This window comes from Pygoscelis adeliae, unplaced genomic scaffold, assembly GCF_000699105.1.
Source record: "Pygoscelis adeliae isolate BGI_AS28 unplaced genomic scaffold, ASM69910v1 Scaffold284, whole genome shotgun sequence".
Taxonomy (NCBI): domain Eukaryota; kingdom Metazoa; phylum Chordata; class Aves; order Sphenisciformes; family Spheniscidae; genus Pygoscelis; species Pygoscelis adeliae.
In genome coordinates, this window is record NW_008824671.1 from 366,385 (window position 1) to 391,243 (window position 24,859).

General features: G+C 57.5%; 1 protein-coding gene across 1 annotated transcript in view; it reads left to right on the plus strand.

Moving 5' to 3' along the window:
- Nucleotides 1-24,859, plus strand: part of ANGPTL4 (angiopoietin-like 4) — a 35,624-nt gene that overhangs the window by 1,160 nt on the left and 9,605 nt on the right. The window lies entirely within an intron of this gene.

Genomic DNA, 24,859 nt, shown 5'->3' on the forward strand with positions numbered 1-24,859 from the left:
TAGAACAGTGACAGGAGGGACAAGAGACCACACAGCCTAGGTCAGTTCAAAGAAACTTTTTGTTCCCCACCCTGACCTATGCAGCCCCTCAATGGCTGCTCCCATATGCCTGGCCGCAGCATGGGGTGACACGGAGAGATGGAGACATGAGGCAGAGGGAAGCAGAAGGCCCCAAATTGCATCTCCCGCTCCAGAGGCTGCAACGCTGTTCTGCACCATGAGTTTTGCCGTGCACACATGGGGCCGGTGAACAGCCCCCGATGTCTGTGCAGGGGCAGAGCATCCCTTCCCTGGGAGTGACTGCCGTGACGGGCTCATCCCAGGGCCCTGAGGATGCTCCACCACCTAAAACATCTCCAGCAGACGAATGGCAGCTCTATATAGCTAATGGTCACTTTTGGTGGGGGGGTTACTGCTATGCTGGATTTCTCCCCATGATGATGCCCAAAGCCGTGGAGTGGATGCCTGGGGACAAGGACATGTGGCAGCCCTTGGGGAAAGCAAAGCTGGAGCTGTCTGAGCTCTGCTGCAGAGCGCGGGGTGCGGGGGTGCCCAGCCATCAATCATTTAGTGCTGTTAATTTTTAATGTGTAAAAATCTCTTTAAGTAAGGAGCCTGGCGCAGAGCGAGGCTGATGATTAATTCAGGGAGTGACGCACGGAGGCGAGCACTGGGCCTGGCCACAGCGTGCGGGGAGTCCTGCTGCTGGGGACTGGCCACAAAGCAAGTGAGGAGGCTGGGAAGGGACGGACCTCCCGCAGGGCTGGTGTCACAGGATCGCAGATCAGCGATGTTGCAGTGGCACTTACCGGTGTCCACCTTGGGACTGTTGGATATTCCTACTGCAGCCCTGGAGGTGTCGCATGTGCCCCTCTTGGAGTATTTTGTGGGGGTATGAAGCCGGGAGCTGCTCAGACCGGGGTCTCCCTGCTCCAGTGATGCCGCTGTTGGTGTCAGAGGCTGGGGGCTCTGGCAGCCCCTCCATGCTGGCCTCCCCTCAGAGCCCCCACCCCATTTCCAGCCTGCAGCTGTGTGCCAGTAGATGGACGAAAGAATAATAGCATCAGGAATAACGTGCTGCTGGTGGAGGTGGCCGGTCTCACTGCACAGACTGCACCTCCTCACCCGCCTCATCCCCCTCAGCGGGGTGAGAAGACCCCAACCCTCCCACGGTGGCCTCGGAGAAGGCGAGCCAAATCAAGAGACCATTAGCAGGGTATGAGATAACCAGAGAATAACCCATAAATAGCAGGAGTATGGGGAGAAAAAGCATTGACTGAACCCTCAGTCTTGCTCCAGCAGACAGCCCGGCCATGCCGTTCACAGCCGGCCACGGTGTAGCACAAGGGCAGGGCCGATGCAGCCGTTGGAAACGGGCTGCAAAGCCCCAGCTGTCGAGCACCTGGCAGGTTCAGGCATGACGGGAGAAGACCGAAGTGCGTCAAACCTGGCTGAGTCACCCCCTCCCACAGTTCCCACGTACCGCCAGCAACCACCGGAGCTCCACCAAAACCCTCCCTTTTCAGCCGTGGCTGGGTCCCGGCAGCACAGGGGTGTCCCGGGGAGCTGTGCTCGTAGAAGGGCACGCGTGGCGATGTTCAAACGCAGCTGCTGGCTTGCAGAAATAGACGGAGAAGGTATTGTTATGTATCTATATTATTGAAAACTGCATTTCTCCAACAGCTTTTCAAGCGTTCAGGCTTTAACTTCAAGTATTTGGGGAGCTGGGCTCATCATTCCTACCTTCTAGTTAAAAGGCAATTAATTGGGGATGTCTCATTTGAGGGGCAGGGATAGGATCTACCCTGCAGGGAGCCATCGCAGGTATTTTTAGCTTTGATGAGTGCTGGCAACAGAGCAGCAAGGCATTTTTCCAGTGTCTTATGTGCCGCTTGTGAACTGCGTCAGTACAACCATGGCGCAGGGACAGCCGGTCCCACGCATGGCTTTGGGGGAGGCCCGGCAACAAGAAGAGCAATGGCAATAATCAGAGTCATGTTGGGAAACACCGCGGCATCCAGGACCTCAGGAAAAAGCACTGATGCTCTGCTTTGGGTCTGAGGTTTTCGTGGCCAAGGCCTCTGCAAACATGGCCCGTGGTCAGGCAGGAGGGGAGCAGGGAGAGGAGCCCGTGGAAACCTGCCGCTCTGCACGAACGCAAAGAAATCAAGTGGATTTGCAAGTCCCCAAATTCCACGTGCACCGCAGAGGAAGGAGTGATAATGGAAGGGCTCTGCTTTCGGGAAGGCAAGTTTAAATAATTAAGATGAATAGTGAGGTGGAAACAAATGTGCAGAAGGTTTGGGGCTCCCTGGAAGGAAGCGGAGATGAAAGGAACGGCCTTGCTACAATATTCATAAAGCTCTGAAGGCAACCGCACGAGTGCTTGGAAGAAGGGTTATTGCGTGAGCTCGTCTCCTCCGGAGACCCCGGCCAGGTGGCCAGCGCAGGCGTGGGAGGACGTGGCTGGCCCCAGGGTGCTTGGGGTGTTTAGGAGGTAGCAGTTCTCGTGGCTCTTTACTAACAGTGCCACGTGCGGGAGGATGGCTCAGTCCAGCCCAGCCCCAGGCAACCAGGGGGCTTGTGCCCACCCCCAGCCCCTTTCCCTGCATTATGTATTTTATTTATTCCTTTTCCTTCACCAGGGATGAGGAGCTGGGAAAGTCTGTGCGGGAATGGGTCAAACCCGAAATTTTTTTGGTGGACCAACAGCTAGGACACGGGTGCCTTGTGCACTAGTATGGGGTGTTTGTGCTGGGGATGGTGTTGGGCATCAGTGCTTTGATGCTGGGGGTCAGTATTGGGTATTGGTACTGGTACTGAGGATTGGTACTGGGAATGGTACTGCGTATTGATCCTAAGTCTTGGTCCTGGTACTGGGGATGAGCATTTGGTGCTGGTCCTGGTACTGGGTATGGGGTGCTGGCGCTGGGTGTTGATAGCGGTACTTGCCTTTGGTTTGCCAGGTCTGTACATCCAATGTTGCTCTGGTGCCTTGTGCTTGCAAAACCTTGGCAACGTCCCATTCTTCCCCAGGCCAGACATGGCTGCGTTGTGCGGGGAGCACCATCCCCCTGTGCAGCCCCCGAACCCCGGGATCCTGCGTGGGCAGATGCAGCTTCTGGGCAGTCGTGACTGTTTCTCAGAAGATCACACTTCATTTTAACATTGTCCACCTTGGACATTCCATTAACATACTGCCAAGAACCGGGTGCATTTTCCACCTCTGGTGCCTCCCTGGTGTCCTGGTGTGAGCTGCTCATCCCATCCCAGGCGGGAAGAGGGGTCCCCGACCCTGCACCAGTGTGACCCCCCTTCCTCACACCCCGAGGGAAGGGTCTCTCCCAAGACCGAAGGAACTGGCCCCAACCTGAGCTTTCTGATGTGAGTCCTCCATAGCAGTGGGGAGATGCTGCAGGAGCTCCAGTCCTTGGTCCAGGACTTGTGGAAGTGTCACCTAATGAACCAGGAGTGATCCACCAGCGGATAGCAGTGGGAAGGAGTGTGAACGATGCTGACTCTGCCTTGGGAGCTGGAGCGGGAGGCGGGGATGCTCTCCGGAGGGTATTGGGAAGCTCAAGGATGCCTCTTTGAGCGCAGCCTGTTGCTGCCACCCCAGCTGTGTACAGTTTTGTTGCTCATTTTCACTGCCTCCAACCAAGCCGAGAATTTCTCTGGGCAGCGTTGGCAAAACTCCTCAAATTTGCTGCCTTCCTTGCTCAGAAACAGGGGTAGGAGCTTGTGCAAACCACAAAGAGCTGATCTCTCTTGCATTTCTTCTTTCCATGCATTCCCCGTGTTCGAGGGGGGGGGGCTTGGTTGGCACAGCACAGCACGAAGCAGAGCCATGAAAATCTGGCACATTTTTTAGCTAGAAGAACCTAATGTGCCTGGCCTTTTTAGGCTGCTAACTCATTGGTGAGGCCAGGCTTCGTCTCCTGAGGGATTTCGATTCCCACCATTGCCATGGGACGCTGTGCCAGCAAACGGCTGGTGCAGTTGCGTCTGGTCTCTCTGCTGATCATCTCCAGCACGCGGCTCCGGGGCTCAGCAGACGCTGCTCCAAGCACGCCATGGCCGGTCCCAATCTTGCAGTGCATTTACACACGTGCTTGATGTGAAATAAGTGAGTAACAGCTGTTCTCCAAAGCACTGGTACCTGTGCATGGCTTTAACTGTGCTGTCTTGGGCCCTAAATGCTCAATAAATGCCTTTGGGAAATGCAGACTTTTCAAATGTGTGCTTGTCTGGAGTTTCATTTTTTCAGAGGAAATCCAAGTAAGCTGCTGCCTTTTCTTCCCAGTGGGCAAAGGAGGGTTTTTGCCTGGTTTGAGATGCCTGCAGACATTTATCGCTGTGTTAATGTGAAGTCTGGCATGCTTCATTGTGGCCACTGGCACAGAAAATCCCCCCCCACCGGCAGGTGCATGCTCACTCTCTGCTTGCTGGGCTCTGCTCCGCACCAGCCCATTGTCATCTTGCTTGGTCGCTGGCCACCCCACATCATGCGAAAGACCTGTCAAATCATTTAGTTGCTGCTACAGTTACAAAATCCCATGGAGTTTCCGCAGGAGAGGCACAGCAGAGCCTGCAGACGGGCTGTTGGTGTCAACGGGGCATGCAGATGCAGCAAAAAGCAGCCCGACGGCGCGGTGTGCAGCCCATTTTCCTCTCCCTCCCCAAGCCAGGCTTTGCTTCATGGGTGGTTGTGGGTGGTTCAAGGCAGTGGGAACCTCCTTCATACCATGGGGAGCGATGAGATGCCGTGAGATGTGGGGGCAGACAGGAGCAATGGGAGCTGCTGGCCCGGGACGATGTAAGGACACGTGAGCAGCACCAAGCTGCCGGGGTCTTGCAGGATTTTTCAGGGACCAGTGGCAAACTCTGGGCTAAAGGGGGATCTCTGCTGAGACTGGGAATGCAAGGAGGAGGAGGGGAGAGCAAAGCAGCTGCCACCCTGGGAGTGGGCAGCAGGATTAGTGATGCTGCAAAGGCAGGAGGGCTATGGAACGAAGACATCCCTGGTTTTCCCCAACCCCTGTGGCTGCCCACAGCGTGACGGGGAGCTCTGCCGGGCCTCGGGGAGCGACCGCGCTGCACCCTGAGGAACGCAGCCTTCGGCCTTGTGGCCCCGGTGTGCCCAAGCCTGGCCGCAGGGGCTGCTCAGCACAGGAGCCGCTCTGCAATATGGCTTTCTGAGCTCCATCACCATGGAGATGGTTACTAATGGGGTGGGCTGCTAATGAGGTTCCTGGGCGCTTGCTCACCCTCCTCCAGCCGTGACTCGGTGGAGAGGCCATGGTGCAGCTGTCAGCAGGATTGAGGCTGCCCCTGCCTCTCCCCATGTCCCATAGCCCTTGGTGACAGGAGCCCCTGGTGTCCCAGGGCACCCTGGCAGGGTGAGGGCAGACTGGGTTTGCACGAGCTGGGGCCATCCTCCTCCTCTCTGCCTTCAGCAGGGGAGCTGATGGGGCGATGCCGATGGCACAAGGAGCATCGTCACACCAGGGGACAGAAGGGCACTGCACATCCCTCCCCCGCGTACGACCTGCCACATTACCGAGGCACAGCCAAGGTGGACTCCCCCCAAATTCACACCTTTCTCCTCCAAGTCTCCTGGGTGGGGAGGGGACCTGACAGGGAGGATCCTGGAGGGGGTCCACATGCATCCATGGTTCAAAGCCCTGTCCCAGGGCAGGGGGTGAGGGATGCCCCAGGGATCTAGCTCCCCTCGCCCAGGGGCCACTCTCGCCCTCAGCCCCCTGCCAAGGCCAAGCCCCAGGGCCAAGGGTCCTGCCAGATGGGAAGCCCTGCCAGCTGCCTCCTTCCAGAATTCTGCTACCTGCTGTGGCATTCAAGGTAGTTGCAAAGCATCCTGCGTGCTGCTGGCAGCCTTCGGGTGGAAACAGCACACCCAAAGTCTTTCCCTCCATTCAAACCGGGAAGCCAGCCTTTCTTCTTGGGTTTATTGCTCTTGAAGTTGGGCTCTTGAAGCTGTCCTTTGCCTTCCAGCAAGCTCTGCTCGTATTAAACCATGACACTGAGATGTGCACCTAGGGTGAAGTCGGAAGGAAAGCAACATGCAGAACCCGAAACATAGTGGGAAATAGCCCAAAAGTCCCTGGTAATTAAGCAAGGAAATGGTGTCAGCCTATTTATAGGAGCTTCTTGCAGCAGAGGCATTGTATTTGCTCCTCAGCCCTGGGGGGACTGTCTGATGCTTGGGGAAACAGCCCTAAACCTCCATTTCTGAAGGGCCTCCTATACTGGAGGGGGACAGAGGCTGAGCCCTGCGGTTTAGGGGAGGGTGACTCCAGGGGCACAGCTGAACCCAAGACATTTAAGGGGGTATCAGGGCTTTTACCAAAGCCCGTGTTGGTCTTGGATGGTAAAAGCCCTTCCCACTGCTCTGGCCACAGCCCCAGCAAATGCTCTGTGCTTGGCGTGGGGATGGAGCTGGGCAGGGAGACCCTCTGGCCAGGCTGCTTTTGACCTCTTATCCCTGGGGGTGGGCAGAGCTGTGTCTCCATCACCCCCAGGGCAAGCAATGGCGATGCCACGGTGCCCAGGGCCCTGCTGGCGTGGGGGTTTTGCAGACACTATCCACGCTGGAGCGGGGCCGGCCAGGGGTCTCTGCAGAGAGGGGAGCAAAGGATGGGGCTGCAAAAGCCGCTTAAGAGATTTGAATTCTTAATCCCCATTAGAAATTAATGTCCAAATCCCTGGAGTGGTGGCAAATCCCACCCCAGAAGTTCATTTTTCTTCAAAACAAAGAGAAACACAAGCTGCAGCATGAGGGACTGGCAGCCCAGGGAGTGGGGCTGGCCAGGGTCACCTGCAGCCCTGGGTCACCTGCCGTGGGGCACCTGTGGGCACCGTCTGGGGACAGCCACCCTCATTTCCCCCCAGCCATTGGGACGTTTCCTCCCAAGCTGGCTGAGTACTTCAAAGCTCTGGGACAGGGCTAGCGATCTCATCCCGGTGACCACTCTCCCCTCCCCGACCCAGCCCTTAGCAAGTCCCCAGCACCCTCCTCCCATATTTTGGGAAAATATTTTCCTCTTCTGCAAAGCAGTAGCTGATGTGGAAAATGGCCGAGCTCTTGGGAATCCAGGCGGGTTGTATTGCTTTGAAAGCAATTCCCATCTGACTTAGCAAAGGGCTAAGCTAATTTTACACATGACTGACTTTCACACCTTTAACAAGAAGCAGTTTCTTTCTCGATGAGCAGTGCATATGGCAGTTAAATTGATTATTCATTGAACAAGTGAGAACACGCAACACAGAAACTGTATTGGATACCCAAGGCATTGGGAAAGGGCTACAGAAGTACACTGAAAAGTGGGTTTTCTCCCCATGCAAATATGACTGAATATATCCAGACACACTGAGGTTCATTGACAAGGATCACAGCTTGTGCTAAAGCCAGTGAAAAAGTCAAGATATAAATTAGTTTTAAAATCTGGCTCTGGCTGGCCTTTCCCTGGCATTTCTGCCCCTTGAAAGCTTCAGCAGCAGCATTTCGTCCATCTGCACGTCTGCAGCTGCAGTGATGTGCTGTGTGGACACGGGATGGAGAGCACCTGGCTGCAGGCTGAGCAGCGCTGGGACAAACCCTGGGCAGATGGGGCCGGATTCGGGCTGCGCTTTGCGTTTCACTCTTTCGCCTCCGACGGAAACCCCTGACAGGGACTCCCATTAACACCCCCCTAACACTGGTCCTGGGCTGGGGGGCATTGCAGGGGCTCTTGCTCAGAGGAGGACGGAGCTGCATGACCTTTGCATGACCCTCCACCATTTGGTCACTAATAGGGGCAAAAAGCTCAAGCAATGGTTCTTGACCCTGCCATGCTCATCGTCTCCCTTCATATGATAAGGATTTCCGTGCGTTTCCACTCACCTCTAAGAAAAGCCTCATCTCGGGCAGGGGACGGAGGGCGGTGAGAGAGGGAAGGGTTTGTCACAGCCCCATGAGCCCAATGGCTGCGGGATGTCCCTGCCTGTCAGAGCAGGACCAGCCCCAGCACCAGGTCGGGATGGCTACGGTGTTGTACAATCAGGTTTGGAAACCCCAGGCAAGGACGGAGACAGCCCACGGCTCTGGTGACCCCTCCCAGGGCTGTGTCTCCTCTGGGGAAGGAGCTTTTTAGTGGGCCCCACCTGAACCCCATGAACAGCAGCCACTGCCCCATGGTGCATCACGGACAGGAGTTTGTCCCCATCATCCCTAGGCTGGATGGGGACTAAATCCCCGTGGCACAGCCCTGTACTCCCAGAGGCTCAAGGGGTTTTTGCATCTGTCCATTTCCAGCAAGCTGCATGGGAACAGGCTCTTCGCTGTTACCCCAGCCCTGTCCCGGGGCCATGGGTCCTGCAGGCGGAGCATCCCTGGACCTTGGCAGTGCAGGAGTTTTGCTGTAATTTCCTTGCACAGGCGGTAATCGTAACGAACATCCTCACCACGAGGGAGCACGGAGGGAGCCAGGCACTGTCAGTTTGAATGACGTTTTAATTCAGGTTAATTAAAGGGTTCAGGCAAGAACAAACAAGCAGACAGTCTCCTCGAAGCAGGCGATAGGAGATCTGAACCCAAGCTGACAAGCGCCCGCGGGAGGTAGATGATCCCTGGGTGCTGAAGGGGGGAATGCTCTGCTTGCAGCCGCACGGGGCACAAACACAACTTGTCCTACAGGGGTACCCAGAGCACCACCCTGAGACCCCAAACCACCTCACAGTGGGGAGGGGAAGGTCCCAGGTTAGCCCAGGACCTGGCAGGTGCCCAAACCACTGAGCCAGGGAGGTGTTTCTTCAGGACAGGTCTTCACGGGGTGTCCCCCGACTGCTGGATGCTGTGTGGGTGCCCCCCACCTCCGCTGCATCATGTCTGGGGTGGGTGCCTGGGCTGAGCCCCAGATTTTTAACAAGGCACGATGTGGGTTTGCTCTGACGGGCCAGCAGCTGGAGCGCAGGACCAGATGAGCTTTCCAGGCTGACACAACTTCCATGGAGGTCAGCTTTCTGCATGCCGGGCTCCCAGCATCCACCTCGACAGAGCTGGCTTGTGCCAACAGGCCTGTTGGCACACCTGCCTCCAAAGTTTAGGACAAGCCCTAAAGGATTGTCCTAAATTTTAGGAGAAGGCAGGATCCAGCACCTGGGCAGGGTTTTCTTGTGCAGTAGCACAGGGGGTCTGGCTGGGATGGAGAAGGGTGCTTGGGGCCATGCGCCATCCTCATGGTCTCTGTGCGCGGAGCGTGAAATATTTCTTCTTTTCGCTGCAGAACTGTGCTTCTGAGGGACATGTTCATGAAATATAAATGTGAGACCTGCTTTAAGCGGACAGAGCCCGGAGATGAACGGCGGGTCTGCGCAGGCAGCAGCATGCGGCCTTTCATTTCCCAGCTGCAATTAATAATTTATGATTTTCATAACACGAGCTGTGATCTGGGAGGCCAAAATGCCCCAGGGGCTGGCAGGGCTCCCCCACAGCACACTGCCACCAGTGCTTCACTCTCACCGGTAGGCACTGTCCCCATAGCCACCTGCACAGTGCTGCGCAGGATCTGGCCACAGCTTGCCATCACTGCCGGGAGCTGGGTCTGGTCCCCGGTGAGGATGGGTGGCATTGGTTGGCAATGGGTGGTGATGGGTTGGTGGGTGGTGATGGGTTAGTGATGGGTGGTGGTGCATTGGTGGCGATGGATTAATGATGGGTTGCTGATGGGTGGCAATGGATGGTGATGGGTTGGCGATGGTGGGGATGGGTTGGAATACAGCCTGACTTACCGTGGCAATAGGTTGGTGATGGTACCATAAAACTTCCCAGATTTGGGACAGAAGGGGTGAGAAGAGGGGTAATAGCCTGCTGTGGGCTTGGGTAAATCTGGATTAAAACTTCTTTTCATAATCATCCCTGGGTGAGAACCTCAGTTTCTGCAACACCAGCGTCTTCTATGAGGAAAATGACCCAGAATAGTTCATTTTGAGTGAGCTGATGCTAGTCCATGCCCAGGAGATGCCAGGTGCTGGGCCGAGGTTCAGAGGGTTGGGGGCCTGCTTGTGCCCGTGCAAGGGACAGTACTGAGCCAAGTTAGGGTCAAATCAGTGATTTACAGCCAGGATTGTAATACAAGTGTGACTCCTGAAGCAATGGCACATAGGCCCTTGCTGGAGGACTGGGATGGCAAGGGGCTGTGAGGGGCCTAGGAGAGAAGACACAGCTCCAGGCAGGTTGCCCAAAAAGGCAGGGCAGGGGTACAGGCAGGGTGTTGGCATACAGGCAACCCCATCTTTTCCATGCCGGAGCACTCCAGCCCAGTTAAGCATCCTTTGCCGCCCCTGGGAGGAGGGTGATGCCAGAGGTGCCATCACCCTCTGTGACCGGGGACACTGCCCTGGGCGCGTGTCCCCAGGCAGAAGCTGGCTCTAGGGCAGGGAGAGGGTCCCCGGTGGGCACAGGGTGGCACGAGGGCCAGGCGAGTTGTCCCGGCTCCCACCTGCCCCTGTCTGGGCTGAGCTTCCCCCTCCCGCCTTCTGCTCTGTTTTCAGCTCAGCTAGAAAACAAAGCTTTTGGGGTTGTTTTTTTCTTCCTTTCCTAATTTAGATGGTCCCAAGGCCCCACAGGCAGATAAAGGCAAGTTTATTCCTTCCCTGTGTTTATGGCACTGCTGGAACATACTGCTCCTGCAAATATTACATCAAGAGAGCGTGGGGAAGGCTCAGCTTCCCTAGCACAGCTTAACTCTCACCTACATCTGCCCATTGCTGCTCACTGCCTCCTCTCATGCCCCGGCATCACACCCCAGCCATGCTGCTGCCGTCTCCAGCTTGGCTCAGTGGTGGTGGCTCTGGCCATGCCAGTCCCTGCGTCACTGCTCCCGGGGCAGCCGGTGCCCTTGGCTCCTGCTCTGAATCACGCTGGTGCCTCGGCTCATCCCACGAGCCGGGATAGTCCCAGTGCCCGGTGCCACATGGAACCCATGGCTTCACTTCAGCCTCAGCCCCTTCTCACGTGCCTGCCATGTCCCCAGGGAGTGCAGGGGCAGCACCGAAATATCCCCAGGGGATCAGCTAATGCCCCACCGTGTCCCCGACAGCCCTGCTCTGCCATGGGGGGCAGAGGAGGGGACAGGGCAGAGTGGGCGCAGAGCCAGGCAAGGAAGCAGTGACACGACAGGACCCCGGCTGGGCTTGGCACAGGGCTCCTGCCATGCCAGTGGGGATGGGGACAGTTTGGGATGCAGGTCCCTTGTATCCAGGGCTGTGGTGGGAGGACTGGGAGAGCTCAGCCCTCACTCACCCATCTTGGTGGTTGGCCCCAGCCCTGCCAGAAAGCGGCCCAGGGGGGATGCTGGGACGGCTCTTTGCAACCAAAGGATCTGCTGCTGCCACTGTCGAAGCCCTGGCTGCTGCCGGACATGGGCATGGGCTATTCCTGGCTGTGAGTGCCGGGGCCATGCAGGCTGTCGCAATGCAATATGAGGCTCCGAGCTGTGTTTGCTGGGCTGGGACGGAGTCCAGGTTGCGTCATGCCGGTGGAGAGGGGAGAGCAGTGCCCAGCCTCCGTCTGCTCCCCTGGCCAGAGGGAGCTGCTGGCTGGGTGGGACGCAAGAGCAGGGGACAGGCAAGGAAAGGGAGAGGATGGCTGCGGGAGGGCTGGGGGGAGACAGCAGTGAAGATGGAGGGTTCGTTGCCTGCAGGAAAGAAGCTGGGGATGAGGAGCACCCCGAGGCACTGGAGGGAAGGGCTCAGGGCTGGGGGCTGGAGGTTTTAGTGGCTGTTCATTAATACAGCCTGACTTACCCACACAGTGCTGGTGGGAGAGGGATGCCAGTGAGACCCCTCCCGGCCACAAAAGCCCAGAGGAAATGGCATCGGGGGTGTCAGCATCTTCCAGGGCAGAGGTGCGATGAGCCCCAGCCCTCCTGGGCTGCCCCAGGGTGCTGCCTGTGCCCTGCCTCTTCCCAGGGTCTGGCAGAAAAATGAACTCAAAAATCCCCTTTGTGGGACGGCCAGACAGACGGAGGTCTCCAGCAGGACGTGGTTGACAGGGACTATTCCCTCTCTCCCACATCCCGAGAGGTGGAGGCTGCGGTGTGAAGCCAGTGGGGCCAGTTCCCCCGTGGTGGCTGGCACCCGGCACACACCCTGCTGCTTACCACCAAGATTTGACTAAAATGCAAACACTGACTTGCCTGGCCCGGCTTTTCAAAGAGGTCCAAAACCCCAGGCCAGTCTCACCACCTCCTCCTGGGCAAAGGTGAGTCACTGGCCTGACGCTGCCTTCCCCAAGCCAGCGGTGATGCTGGGCAGAGCACTGACCCCAGCCCCACGCATGGCCATGAAGGTGTCCGCGGGCAGGGTTCCTGGCAGTGCCTGGGGTGAATTTGGGGTTGTCCATGACCACTGGCGGGGAGAAGGAGCTCTGTCCCCCCCAGTGCTCTGGCTCCATGGGAAGGGACATCATCATCCTCAAAAATCAGCCTGGAGGCTGGGGAACGAGCTGTCCCCTAGGCAGCAGTGGGGGTCAGGGATACCTGGAGAGGAGCTGGACCTTGGGGAGGGGTAGTGTGAGGACAGCAAAGGAAATCAGAGATATGGGCAGGAAATAACAAATGTGAGTCAGCTGAGAAGCACGCAGGCAAGGACAGCTTCAGAGAGCTAATCTGCAGGAGATAATGCTGCCGGGATGGAGGAGCCTCGGAGATGAGCTCATGGAAAGGGAGAATCAAGGCACGGAGGTGTCTGAAACTCCAGCGGCCAGCACGGTCCTTTGCATCACGCTCGGCTAGGTCGCCCCCGGGTGCCGGGGGGGGCGGGGGGCTCGGCACCCAGCCTTGGGTGCTCCAGACAGCACGTACACTTTGGGATGCATTCTGTAGCCTCCAAAGGTTTCCCTGAAATCCTGCACTGGCTGTTTATCCCCCGGCAGACAGGACTAGCTGCGGCGCAGCCTGTCTGCTTTTAGTCTGGTGGAGATTAAGCTCTCTAGGGCCTAATGGCAATTCTTTTGGCAAGCGTTCAAAACTTAATCCATCTTATCTCTGCTCTGAAAGGATGAATTAGGCGCCTCTCCAAGCGTTCAATGGGGAGCAGAAGCAGCAGGAGCTCTGGTGACACACAAGCTGCTGCGGGCGCCCCGAGGATGCCCTACATACAGCAAAGAGGCCGCAGAGCTGCTGGCTCGCAGGCAGGAGCTGGAGCGATCTGGGGGCTGGGGAAGGGGCAGTGTTGCAGGACGGCTGGCACGCTTTCCTCTGCACAGCAGGACCCTCTCGCCTTTCTCCCCCTGAACATCCAGATGTTGGGATCACCGGGAGTCTTGGCCTGAATAACGAAGGTCCCGATTCCCTTGGGATTTGCCTGGGTATGAGCCAAGGGCAGCTTCTTGGCTCATGGGGGAAGACTGGGGACAACGTGGTGCTGCTCATCCCCGTGCAAAGGCTCCCGTGCCAGCACTGGCGCCTGTCCAGCCCGTCCAACCCAACCAGTACCCAGGAATGTCCCTGCTCCCACGGTCCAGATGTGGTCAGGACTCCCCTGAGTGACACAGAGGACATCCCGGTCATGTGGGATGGTCCCATCGTCCCACTCGCCACCCTGCTGTTGGGCACAGGGACTCTGAACTTGCCTTTTGCAAACCTGTCCTGATGTCGTTAATAATAACTGTGTTAATTAGGGAGCATGATTTGTTTGGTCAGTTATGGGGGATATTGTCAGGGTAATGTAAATGAGGGGTGGCATTTACCTCCCCAGCAGCCGTCTGGAGCGCTGGAGCCATGTCTGAGACCCGAGGCACTCGCTGCACATCAGGGCGACCTGGTTGGTGCAGGCACTGCAGGCAAGGATGCCGCTCGGCTCAGCCCCACGTAGACATTTAGCCTGAGGAATCACAGCTCAGACACCTGCCGAGCACAACGCACCCATCTCCACTGCAGGCACCCAAAGATGAAGGGCTGTGTCCCAGCCAGGCTGTCTGCCCCGAGCCCGCCGGCTGTCGCTGGCTTTTAGATGACTGCCCACCACCGTGGCGTCTTGCCTTCTCCAAGCCCCTTCCACGTGAAATCAGACAGGACAGTGAAACTTTCGTGGGCTTTGCAAAGCTTGAATTTTCCCACTTTTCTGCATCAAAAGCCCTGCTGGCATGGGCAGCTGGGGGCTTAATTTATTTTCAGCTGTAGTATCCCTTGGGTGACAGATGGCCTGGTGGCTCGCTGGCTCGCACACCCGCCCGGCCGGGGTTGGGGCCATGGCCTGGCACCGGGACAGGGTCTCTCTGCGTCTGCCAGAGGGGACCAGATTGCCCTGAGATCAGTCAGGGCCAGTTTGCAGGATGATGGCAGAGCCCCTGTGGCATTGCTCAGTCCCGTCCCAGGGTGCAAACACCCCTCAGCTGGGAAATGCCTTTAGGGGGGAGGTTTCCTTCTTTGCTGCAGCACGGCAAAGGCGGTGACAGGCGCACTGCGGGGCTGCTGCCAAGGGGCCCGTCACTGCTGACTGCCCTCCCAGGGAGAGGTGAGGGTGGGTGGTGCCGTGGCTCAGCATCGCTGCCTGCTGCTGTCCTTGCTCCCAACCTCAGGCCTGTTTGCTCTGCGTCGAGCTGTGCGGCCGTGAGTCAGCGTCTGAAAGGCTGTGGAAGCTCTCTAGGTGCTGCCGGGGTGACACCCTGGCCAGCGAACCCGTCCTGCTGCACCGCCCCCCACCCCGCCCCTGCGTTGCATCATGGCGGCTCTGCGAGGACTCCAGACGTCCCTTCTTAGCTTGTGGGTCTTGGGGGTCTTTGCTGGAAGATTTAAGCTGTGTCTTGTTTCTCTCCTTGGCCCCCAAAGCTCCTTTCTTCCTCTGGAAGAGGAAAAAAATTAATTGAGCAAGAATTAGTAGAGAAGCAGAAAACAAAGCTGCCAATTTTCAAATGAGATGTTAAGTACTTCAGGACCTGCCCATTGCTTTCTGCTCTAAGGTGTACTTTGGTTCCAGCCTGGGCTCATCCCGCTCCAGTCACCAGCCACTCTCGTGTCTATTCCTGGCCCGAAGAGCCCCGCGCTGGCAGAAACCCCCTCGCTGTGTTGCATCACCAGTTGAACTCCGGTGCATGCTGTCTCCAAAGCAACAAGCAGCTAAAATTGGTAGAAAGTTTGATCTGAGCCTGAGCCAAGCTTAATTTTTAATTGCTTCTAATTTCATTCTCTGGGCTGGGTTTGCCAAGCTGGGCAGAAAGGTCGTGGCGGCAGGTGGAGGCTCGGTTACCCGCGGGCAGTGCTCCAGCCCTTCCCGGGTTTGAACCTGTTGGGTTCAAAGAGGCAGTAGAGCTCTGCAGTGGCTCAGTGTCCCTGCCGTGGCCGGGGGCATCCTGGCTCAGCCAGCCACCTCGTTCTCTGCTCTCCGGGCCCCCGCTCAGGCTCTCAGCTCCCCCGGGAGCCCCGTTTGTCCCCCCTGTGGCAGAAGAGATTGAGCACCTTGCTTGAGCCCCTGAAGGCAGGGGACCAATTTTTCAGCTTTTGCTTTCGTGCATTCAAAAGACCAGCATGATGTGAGGATTTTCCGTTAAATCCCAAACAGCTTGTGGCATTCCTCCCATCCCATCCCATCCCATCCCATCCCATCCCATCCCATCCCATCCCATCCCATCCCATCCCATCCCATCCCCTCTCACCCCACCCCATCCCATCCCATCCCATCCCATCCCATCCCATCCCTGCAGCCTCCCCCTTCCCATCCCATGGTCGGGCAACCAAACAGGGGAGAGTTTCTGGCATGCAGACACACAGGGAAGCTGAGAGTCTCCACTCGCACTCCCTGGAAGGCATTTCCTCTCCCAAATGTCTCCCTGTGCAAGGATTAGGAGGCCACATTCCCGGTGCGATTCACGGCTTCCGCCAGAGAGAGGGAAAATTGTCTGGTCCTGGCTCAGAGCCCCTGGAACCTTCTACAAAATCCCCAAACACACTGTGCTTGTGCTGACAAAGCAAACTTATTCAAATGACAAAGGTCACCTCTCCCCTTTTTGACAGCTATTTTTGCACCATGTACTGAAGTCCAAGGTAAAGGAGCTACAGAGCCAGGCACAGCTCCATCCCTTGCACCAGCTCAGGGTATTAAAGGGATTTGGGAGAGAGGAAGAAACCATCCCGGGGCAGGAATCCAGGAGGACAGGGTCCCTCCCACCTGGTTTTCCCACTGATGTCCCCCAAAATCATCCCAACAAGCTCCAAGCAGGGGGTTGCAAACATTTACAAGATGCAGTCGCTTAGGGGCTGTGTGAATGAGCAGCTCCCTGCAAGGTGGCAGCACGACCCCGCTGGCTGCTCAGCTGGGTTTCACCAAAGCCCTGAGGCTGTGGTGATGGTTTCCCCCATAAAGTGCAGGGAGCAGCCGTGAGCATCTCGGCGAGACTCAGCATCGTCTGGAAAACAGCAAGTTGGTGCCAGGGGCTCCCAGCCCTGCGAGGCTGCCCATGTGTAACCAGTGGCTGCGAACACCCACATGCTGCACCCAGATGTGGCTGGGGACTTCCCGGGACGCTAACAGAGGTGGAGAAAAACACCGGGAGGGCTGAGCCCCGTTGGTGGTGCCGCAGCTGCCTGGCACAACCCATAAGCTGCCCCGACACAAGGGCAAACCCTCTCCCTTAGCATATTGGTGCTTGAGGCATCCCTGAGTCCCAGGAAGGCACGCGGCCCTGCTGCAAGACCATGTTCCTGATGATATTCAGATTTTCTGCAGAGTCCCGGGTGAGGCTGGTGACGGGGTATCCCTGGGGAGCCGCGCACCAGGAGGAGGAACATGCACCAGAAACTGCCGGTGGGCTTTCTCGTGTTGGTCCAGAGAAAATCCCGATGAGAGCAGAGCTCCAGAGCAAGGTACACCGATGAGGTTTTTCCTGCCCTGACCATCTTGTGCTGCCTGCCATTCATTCTTGCAGCATTAAACAGAAATCCTCCCAAAAATGTAACACATGGAAAGTCACCCGGAGGCTGGTGACTCACCTGAGGCCACCCCCAGCTCTGTCCTTGCCCAGGGGTGTGGGTGCTCTGCAAAGCTGGGACCCCCCCCACAGCTCCCCTCTGCACCCTGACTTTGCCCTCCCTGGAGGGTTTCTCCCAAAGGAAGATATTGCCTGGCCAAGGGTATCGATTTGGGTGATTTTGGAAATGGCCAGGTAGCAGAAGGGAACCCCAAAGCCGCAATTTTAAAGTGATACTTGCAACACAAACCCTAGTTTTCAGCTGAAATGGAGGAGCTCTCGGGGGGTCACCGCCAGCCACGATGATCATGGCATCCTCAGCCACTTTGTCTGACGTGAAACAGCCTGTTTTGGATTCCTTTTTTTGGGGTGGGGGGATTTTCTTGGACCGTGCTCAGTATTTACCTTTTCTCTGCACTTTGCAAAGGGGAAGCAATTTCCAGGCATCCCTAAGCTGCGTAGGCGGATTCTTGGCATCAGGATTCTTTTTCTCTGGGTATCTGGTTATCCTTGCGGTGGCAGGATAAAGGAAGCCAAACCCGGGCAGCTCCAAGGGCACATGCTCAGCGCTGCGTGGGTGAGGTGGTCCAATGCGAGCATCTGAGCTCAAAGTTCAGATGCGGACTTGGACCTGCTTCAGCTTCGTTACCATCTGCCGAGCAAAGTCCCGCAAATCGAAACATCCGTCTGCACGAGGCAAAAACCCCACATTTGTTTTTCTAAGAAATTCAAACCAAACAGAGGTTGCTTTGTCCCAGCCCTGCCCGAGCAGAACCACTTCATGCCCACGTGCTCCTTCTCCAGGCTGTGCAAGAGGACATAAGACAAAGCTGGGTGTGGGATGCCCCAGGCAAGGTACCTGCGGGTGCTGTGCACTGGTTCTCAGGTGCAGGACGCCCCAGGCATGGTACCTGCAGGTGCTGTGGGCTGGGTGCTGGGTGTTGGGTGTGGGATGACCCAGGCAAGGTACCTGTGGGTGCTGTGTGCTGGGCAGCTCCCTCTTGGGAAACCAAGCCCCGCAGCAGGGATGGGGCTGCTGTGCACTGGGGAGAGCTCGGATCTGCCCCGCAGGCAGCAGAATGCTCATTGTGCAGCTAAGGAAACCCAGAAGCAGCCGAGGTCATTGTCACAGCAGGGGAAAGTGCCAGGGCTAGAAACGGGGCCAGCTCCCACCTCCCAGCTGGTGGCTCCCCTGGGGATCTGGAGCCCCCCTGCCGCCCACCGGGCTCCCGGCCACCGCTGCCATTTTGCCAGCGAGGCAGCTGGGAAAGGGGCTGCTGGAGCTTTTGGTGCTCTGGGGCATTTTCATCCATTTCTTTTCAGGTTTTCACTGCAGTAAACAGAAAGCCGTGGGTTTTTTCATCACCTAGTGCCTGCATGTCCTGTGGGGTAGGGTGTGAAAATCTGGAAAAATCCAGAATCCAAGCATGAAAATCCAGAAAAATTTTAGCTAAAGATTAAGATATATTTATATACCCTATTGGAAAATGTTCACGACAGAGAAAGCCTTGGTTTCGTCACTCCTTTTCGGCCTCCACCCTGGCAGAGCCTGTGCTGTCCCTTCCCTTCCCCTTCCCTTCTCGATGTAACCTTCTGCAGCAGTAGAAAATACCGTGACCTCCCAGACGCATCCCGAGACTGGTATTCCCTGTTACGTAGCTGAGTACACGGTTTGGATGCAGCTGGCCGGGCAGGCTGAGAAATGTCACCACTACCTCGCCTGCTCCCTTGAGGCATGGCCATGCCTCTGCCTGTGCTTCGGCCACCAGGGCCGGACAGGGAGCCCGAGCATCATGTCGCCTTAGTCGTGAACCGAGCGGGAAGGCTCTGGGGAGAGGTTTGATCCCCAGCTGGGGTTTTCAGGACTGTGCCCAAAAGCCTGTGTGTTTTTTCCCTGCATTGGCTGAATGAGGAGCGTCCCCTCTGGCATTCCGCTGTCTAAAGCTCCAGCCCTCTCCTATGGGTGTCGGGAGCCAGCAGGTCCCTTCCCGGGGGGAAAAGCACTTGTGGCCCTGTGGGGATGCAGGGACCCAGCAGAGTCCTCGACAGACGTGGCTGCCGCCGGCTGCGGGGACAGCCAGACCCAAAACGCGCGGCCCCCCGCCCGACTCCAAGCTGCTCACACCATCCCTCACTGCAGGAGTGGCCTGATGGGACGGGGACTTCCCACCCCCCACAGAAGGGGATGGTGGGAAACAACCTCCTGAGCAAAGCCAGAGATGAACGCAGTGTGCGGGAGAGCTCAGGAGGTCAAGCAGCACTTACCCAGCACTCACCCAGCACGGTGTCGGACAGGAGTGCAAGTCCCCGAGGGCCAGCGTGGCCACTTGTCCTGCACGTCCTGGGGTGGCTAAAAACCTTCCTGGGCAACAGAAGTGACCCTGAGGTTTATCACACGGCGCAGCCAAAAAAGCCATTTGTGCTGCGTCAGGAGATCCAGCCCGCGAGGGGTTGTGCCAGCAGGATGGAGGGGTCACGGCCACCGGCAGATGCTGACTGGGAAGTGCTGAGCGGTGCCAGAACCACCTCCATCCCCATTGCAGAGGAGGGGACAGGCGGCCAGGAGTGACAAAGGGATGGCGGATGCACTCACTGTGGGCTCCGCTCATGCTTGCCGCAGTGGCTCTCGCCTTCCAGAGGCTCTGGGCATCTCCTTCCAGAAACAGTGAAGGAGATGAAAGGACGTTCAGAAAACATCTGGAGAAATCCCCTGTCACCCCCGTGCCCATCAAAGGCTCTTCCAAAGCCACTGTCTCTGTCACTAGCCAAAGGTTGCTAATAAAAGGGAAGCCACTGTTGTCTCGTTGGGAAAGCAGAGCCCAGCCCCGGTTTCGGTAGTCTGGCCCTTCCCGCATGGGCTCAGGAGCAAATCGAGCGTGCCAAGGGGCAGCCTCATCCCCTGGGGACCTGGAGCTCCCTGCGCTGATGAGCTGCGAACCCAGGCAGCGAGAGCTCCTAATTCAAAACGCATGTTGTTTAAATCGAGAGATGACTGTAAAAATAAGGGTCGGATTTCTCCGGCTGCCAATCCTCCCACGTTAACCCAAGCCCTCCGGTTTCCTGCCTTCTGGCATGTGTGACCTTCCGCACAGTAACCCCGGTGCTCCCCAAGGAGCCCTGGGGTGCCAGGAAGAATAAAGGGTAGCGAAGACTTGCATAACCTTCACCCAGCCACGCCAGGAAAATGAGGAGGCTGCTTGGACTGAGAGTGTCGCGCGGGCCTTTTATGTCAGCTTTTCAAGTGTGAAAACGGGCTTTCCTGCTCCAGGCTAACGGTGCCTGGGATCCTCCCTGGGTCAGAGGAACCCCAGGGTGGCTGCAACCCTCACCTCATCCTCTGGGGCTCACAGGGGACCTTGCAGCCCGGGTACCGACGTCTTCTCCCCTCGCTTGGGCTGCCAGTGGTTTACCCAGGGCTGCCCTGTGCCAGCAGAGAAAGCTGGAGGAGAGAGGATGGGAATGGAGCCCGGGTGACATGGCTGAGCTCCTGATGCAGCTGGTCCTCGCTGGGGGTGGACGGCTGCAACCAATTTTCCATGTTTCTGACTCACCCTGCCTGGAAATTCGTCTCTGTTAAAGAAGCAGCACCAACAAGAGCAGAAGCTTTTGCAAACTCACTGACAGGGATGAGGGGGTGTCCCCAGCTCTGGGGAAGGACGAGGCTAGTGCTCAGGCAGCCTGTGCCACCCCGCTGTCACCAGTCCCCTCAGGGCAGTGAGCGTCAGGGTACAACCAACCTGGCCACCAAGCAGGTCCGGGCAGGCTGCAGGAGCTGGGCTGGTCCCTCGCTGCTGTGCGCCGAGGCCAGGAGCTGCACAGCCCCTCTCCGGAGCAGGGAGTGGCGAGGTTTCTGGTCCAACAAAGCTCGTGCTTGGGAAAAGCAGGAATAAGTGACCCCAGTTTGTGGGGGTTTTAGCAGGCAGAACTGTTTCGCTAGCAGGGCTGGGACCCATGGGTGTGCAATAGATAAATCACTGCCAGGACCAGGTTTGAGCGGAGACCAAGGCAGATGGGGTGCCTGCTCCGGCTGGGAATGCTGCCAGTGCCTGTCTGGATGAGACGTGCTGCTGTGCTCAGCCAGGGGCCGGTAGGAAATCCCTGTTGGATGTCTCCCGACCTCCGCTGAATCAGAATAACCGTTCCTCTGGAAAACCTAAATTTACCCCTGAAGCGGTGACGGTGTAATTCACGTATGCCTTGTTCCCCTCTCATTGGAGTCTCCCTTACGTTTGCCATTTCCAACAAAAAAGCAAAGCTGTGAGCAACCTTCCTGTAAATCAGCATCTCTCCCATCCCTCCCAGTGACGTGAGCCCGGGGCTGAGCAGCTGCAGGAATTCATGCGAGTTCAGACCGGGCTGAACTTTTGCACAGTGACCTGTCGGGTCAGCGTGGGAAGGAGTGGGATGGAGAAAGGCGGAGAACAAAGACACCCATCGCAGCCCGCCCTCTGGCAGCCTGCTGTACACGGGACGGCAGGATGGGGACGGGGACGGGGACGGGGATGGGGATGTGCCATCAGGCACATGGGGGCTGTTTGGAGGACTTACTTGCGGTGCCTGCCAGGGATACTGCCTTCCCCAGCCAGCTGGGCTGGGAGGATTGCATGGAAGAGGGGATGGGGATGGGGATGGGGATGGGACTGGCGATGGGGATGGCGATGGGATTGGCGATGGGGATGGCGATGGGAATGGGTGTGGTGATTGGGATAAGGGTAGGGATGGGGATGGGAGTGACCCCTGTTCCCACGGAGAGACATACACAAAAAATAAATTCCTCTGGAGTCTGCTGTTCCCTCACCAGGGGATGACGCCAGCCGGGGGGACCCAATGAAGAATGCAGAGACCCAGGGGCAGCCCTGAGGGCCACTGTGCCCTGCTGCTCCCTGGGCTGCTCCAGTGTCCCAAAGGCTGCAGGGTCTGCTGGGCTGGGGCACGGTCCTTGTGGGGTCCCTCCTGGGGATGTACTCTGCTGCAGAGGGTAAAAGGTCCTTCATCCCCCCGGGAGCAAACCACAGCCCTTCCCCAGCCCCAAACCGAGCTGGGCGGTCGGGACCCCACGGGGCTTTTGGCTGCAGCCCTTTTCCACACAGGGCAGACCAGGGCTCCCTCTTGGCATGGAGGAACGCCCTGAGAGATCAATCCCTGCTGGCCAGACCATTTTAAGCTCTATTTAAACTTCAGTGCATCTGGCTCTGCAGAGAGCACCTTCCCATTGACCTGTGGTCATTCACAGCCCAGGGCAGCTCAGGGCCTCAGGGGACTTTTCATTTGTGTACGTTAAAAATTCATATTTCTCAGGGCAAATAGGAGATGTCCCAATAGGAAAATACAGCCAAAGGAAAATGCATAAATCATGTGGCTTCTCAACAGGCCTCGGCTTCTTACATTACCTCTCTCCTGCCTCAGCACAAACACTGCAAATGCAGAAAATAACCAGTGGGAACACGTCTGCTTCGGCACCTGGCATAACCCCGTCATTTCCCAGGACAAGCTCCAGTGTTGGGTAACGGCAGGGCAGGGAGCGGAGCTGCACACAGGATTCATTTCGTCTGATGTTGTTAACCCGGAGCAATAGTCAACACATGAAATGGTGCTTCCCTGTTTGCCCCACTGACTCAAGGGTTTGGTGTTTCCTCATTCGGAGGGCTCTCGGGATGCCGGGTGCTCCAACCTCAGGCTCCGCAGGCATGGCTCCTGCCACCTCTCTCTCTCCTGGGACGCCGAAAACCAGCAGGACCAAGATGAAAAGAAGAATTTTCATGTTTTTTGGGGGAATGACCCCATCTGGGAATCTTTGGCAGAGCTGTGGCTGCCCCTCCAGCACTCAGGGGTGGTGGTGGGTACGGCGGCAGATCTGTCCCTTGGCAGGGGGGCAGATGTACAACATCTGGCATGACCTGGGGGTGTAGGGGGTGCAGGCCAGTGAGGTGCACCCCAAGGTGCCACGCAGGGACCCCAGGCCCCGCAGAGAAGCCTGATGCTCTTGCCCTGCCAGGGGACGACCCCTCCCTATCACCCCCCCTAACATGTCCCCAGCTCCCCTCCAGCAACCGCAGCAGGGTGGGTGCAGAGGGGCCCCCCAAACCTCAAAGGTTTGGAAAAAGCAATGACCAAAATTTGCATTTTTTGTTGTTTCTTTTTCCCCTGCAGTGTTTCCTATCTGGTTTTTTTCCTTCTTTTTCTTTTTCCTCATTTGAAAAATTCCTTCTGACGGTGAAATAAATGAGAAAGCACCCGCTGGCAGAGCGGGCTGGGGGCTCTCTGGACTCTGTGCCTGCTGAAATTTCCCAAATTCCTCCTTCCCCAGCTCCTACCTCTGTGACTCCTCCCTGTGCTGTCACTGCTGGGTGCTTGCCCTGAGGCCTCTCACTGACCCTTTGCACAAGCAGCAGGCTGGGAAATTCTTGGAGACGGCTCCGGGCCAGAAGATACCAACGGGTGGCTGGTATTTATTCCTGCAGGAGCCTCCTACAGCTTTGTACATAAACACACCTACACCAAAGAGATGCTTCACCCCCAACAACAGGGAGTTTATCCCTGCAAAGGAAAAAGATGGGAAACCCTGGATATTAGTTGCCTACCTGGGCACAGGAAAATAAGTTTGGTTGATGGAAGTATTGGGTGTGCATGTCGTTGCTTCAGCAAGGCTGAGTGCCATGGGAGAGGCTGGGCTTAAAAATCAGCTCCGCAAAACTGCAGTTAAAGAGAGTGGTGGATCTGAAATGCAGACTTTTGGCAAAAAATCCTCAAGGGAGAGCTGTGCAGGGCAGGAAAGCTGCTCCTGATGGCCGCTGCCCTTGGGAAACTCCAGTGCCACCACCTTTCCTGCACCCCCAGGTGACATGGGGACTCCTGGAGGGGTAAATCCTGCTGCCAGGCAGGATGAAAAGGTTTCTCCCCCAGGACGGGCAGGCCATGCCCAAGCCACAGGGCTGGGAGTGGCAGCGGTGGGATGGAGGCAGAACTGCTGTGGGCTTCTGTAGGGCTGAGCGGAGGCAACCTCAGCACAAGCCCATGCTGCAGCCCTGGTCCCACGGGGGCTCGCCGTCAGCCAGACGTGCAGGCAGGGCCCAGCAAGTGGTGGGAAGCGGGGATTTAGCCCCTCAAGATGGTGCAGATGAGAACGCAGCTCCCTGCTCTAGGATGCACTTTGTAGAGGAGGGACTGAGCGCTGGGGCGGCAGGAGGAAACACCCGGCGGGGAGGGAGCAGAAGGGCTCCATCTGCTCTCATCTGAAAAGAGCCGAGAGCGGCTCCATCACGGTGTGTGAATTCCTTCATGGGGAGAAAAAACAGAGACTGAAAAACCCTTTAAGCTGTCAGGAAAAGGCAAGATGAGGGAAGTGCTGGTAACCAGAGTCCAAGATACTTGCAAATGAAATAAGATGCACATTTTTCACAAGGGGATGATTGAAGCCTTAGAGGGGGGAGGAATTCATCCCTGGCACTCTCGGAGAGCAGGAGCGTTTAGAGGAGTGAACATCCTGCTCCCCCCAGGTGCACAGAGGAGCTGATCCCAAGTGTTCACCCTCCCCAGGGCTGGCAGCACCCTGCAGGGCTCCACCCGGGAGCCCTGCGCCTGCAGCGTGCACCCGTGCCAGGGCCGGGGCCACCCAGCAGAGCCCTGCACCCACAGCAGGCACCCACTCCAGCACCCATTAGGGCATGGCCCGGGAGCCCTGCGCCTGTGGCATACACCCACCCCAAGGCCAGCAGCTCCCAGCAGGGCATGGCCTGGGGAGAGGACACGGGGTGCAGGCACGTGGTGGGGCAGCACCCATGGCTGGGGGCTCCGCGGGGGGAGGCCAAGCGGCAGGGCTTGGTGGGGACGGGGCTCCCCAGGGCAGGGTGAGGGGCAGGGTGGAGGGCAGGGATGGGATGGGGACGGGGAGGGGGA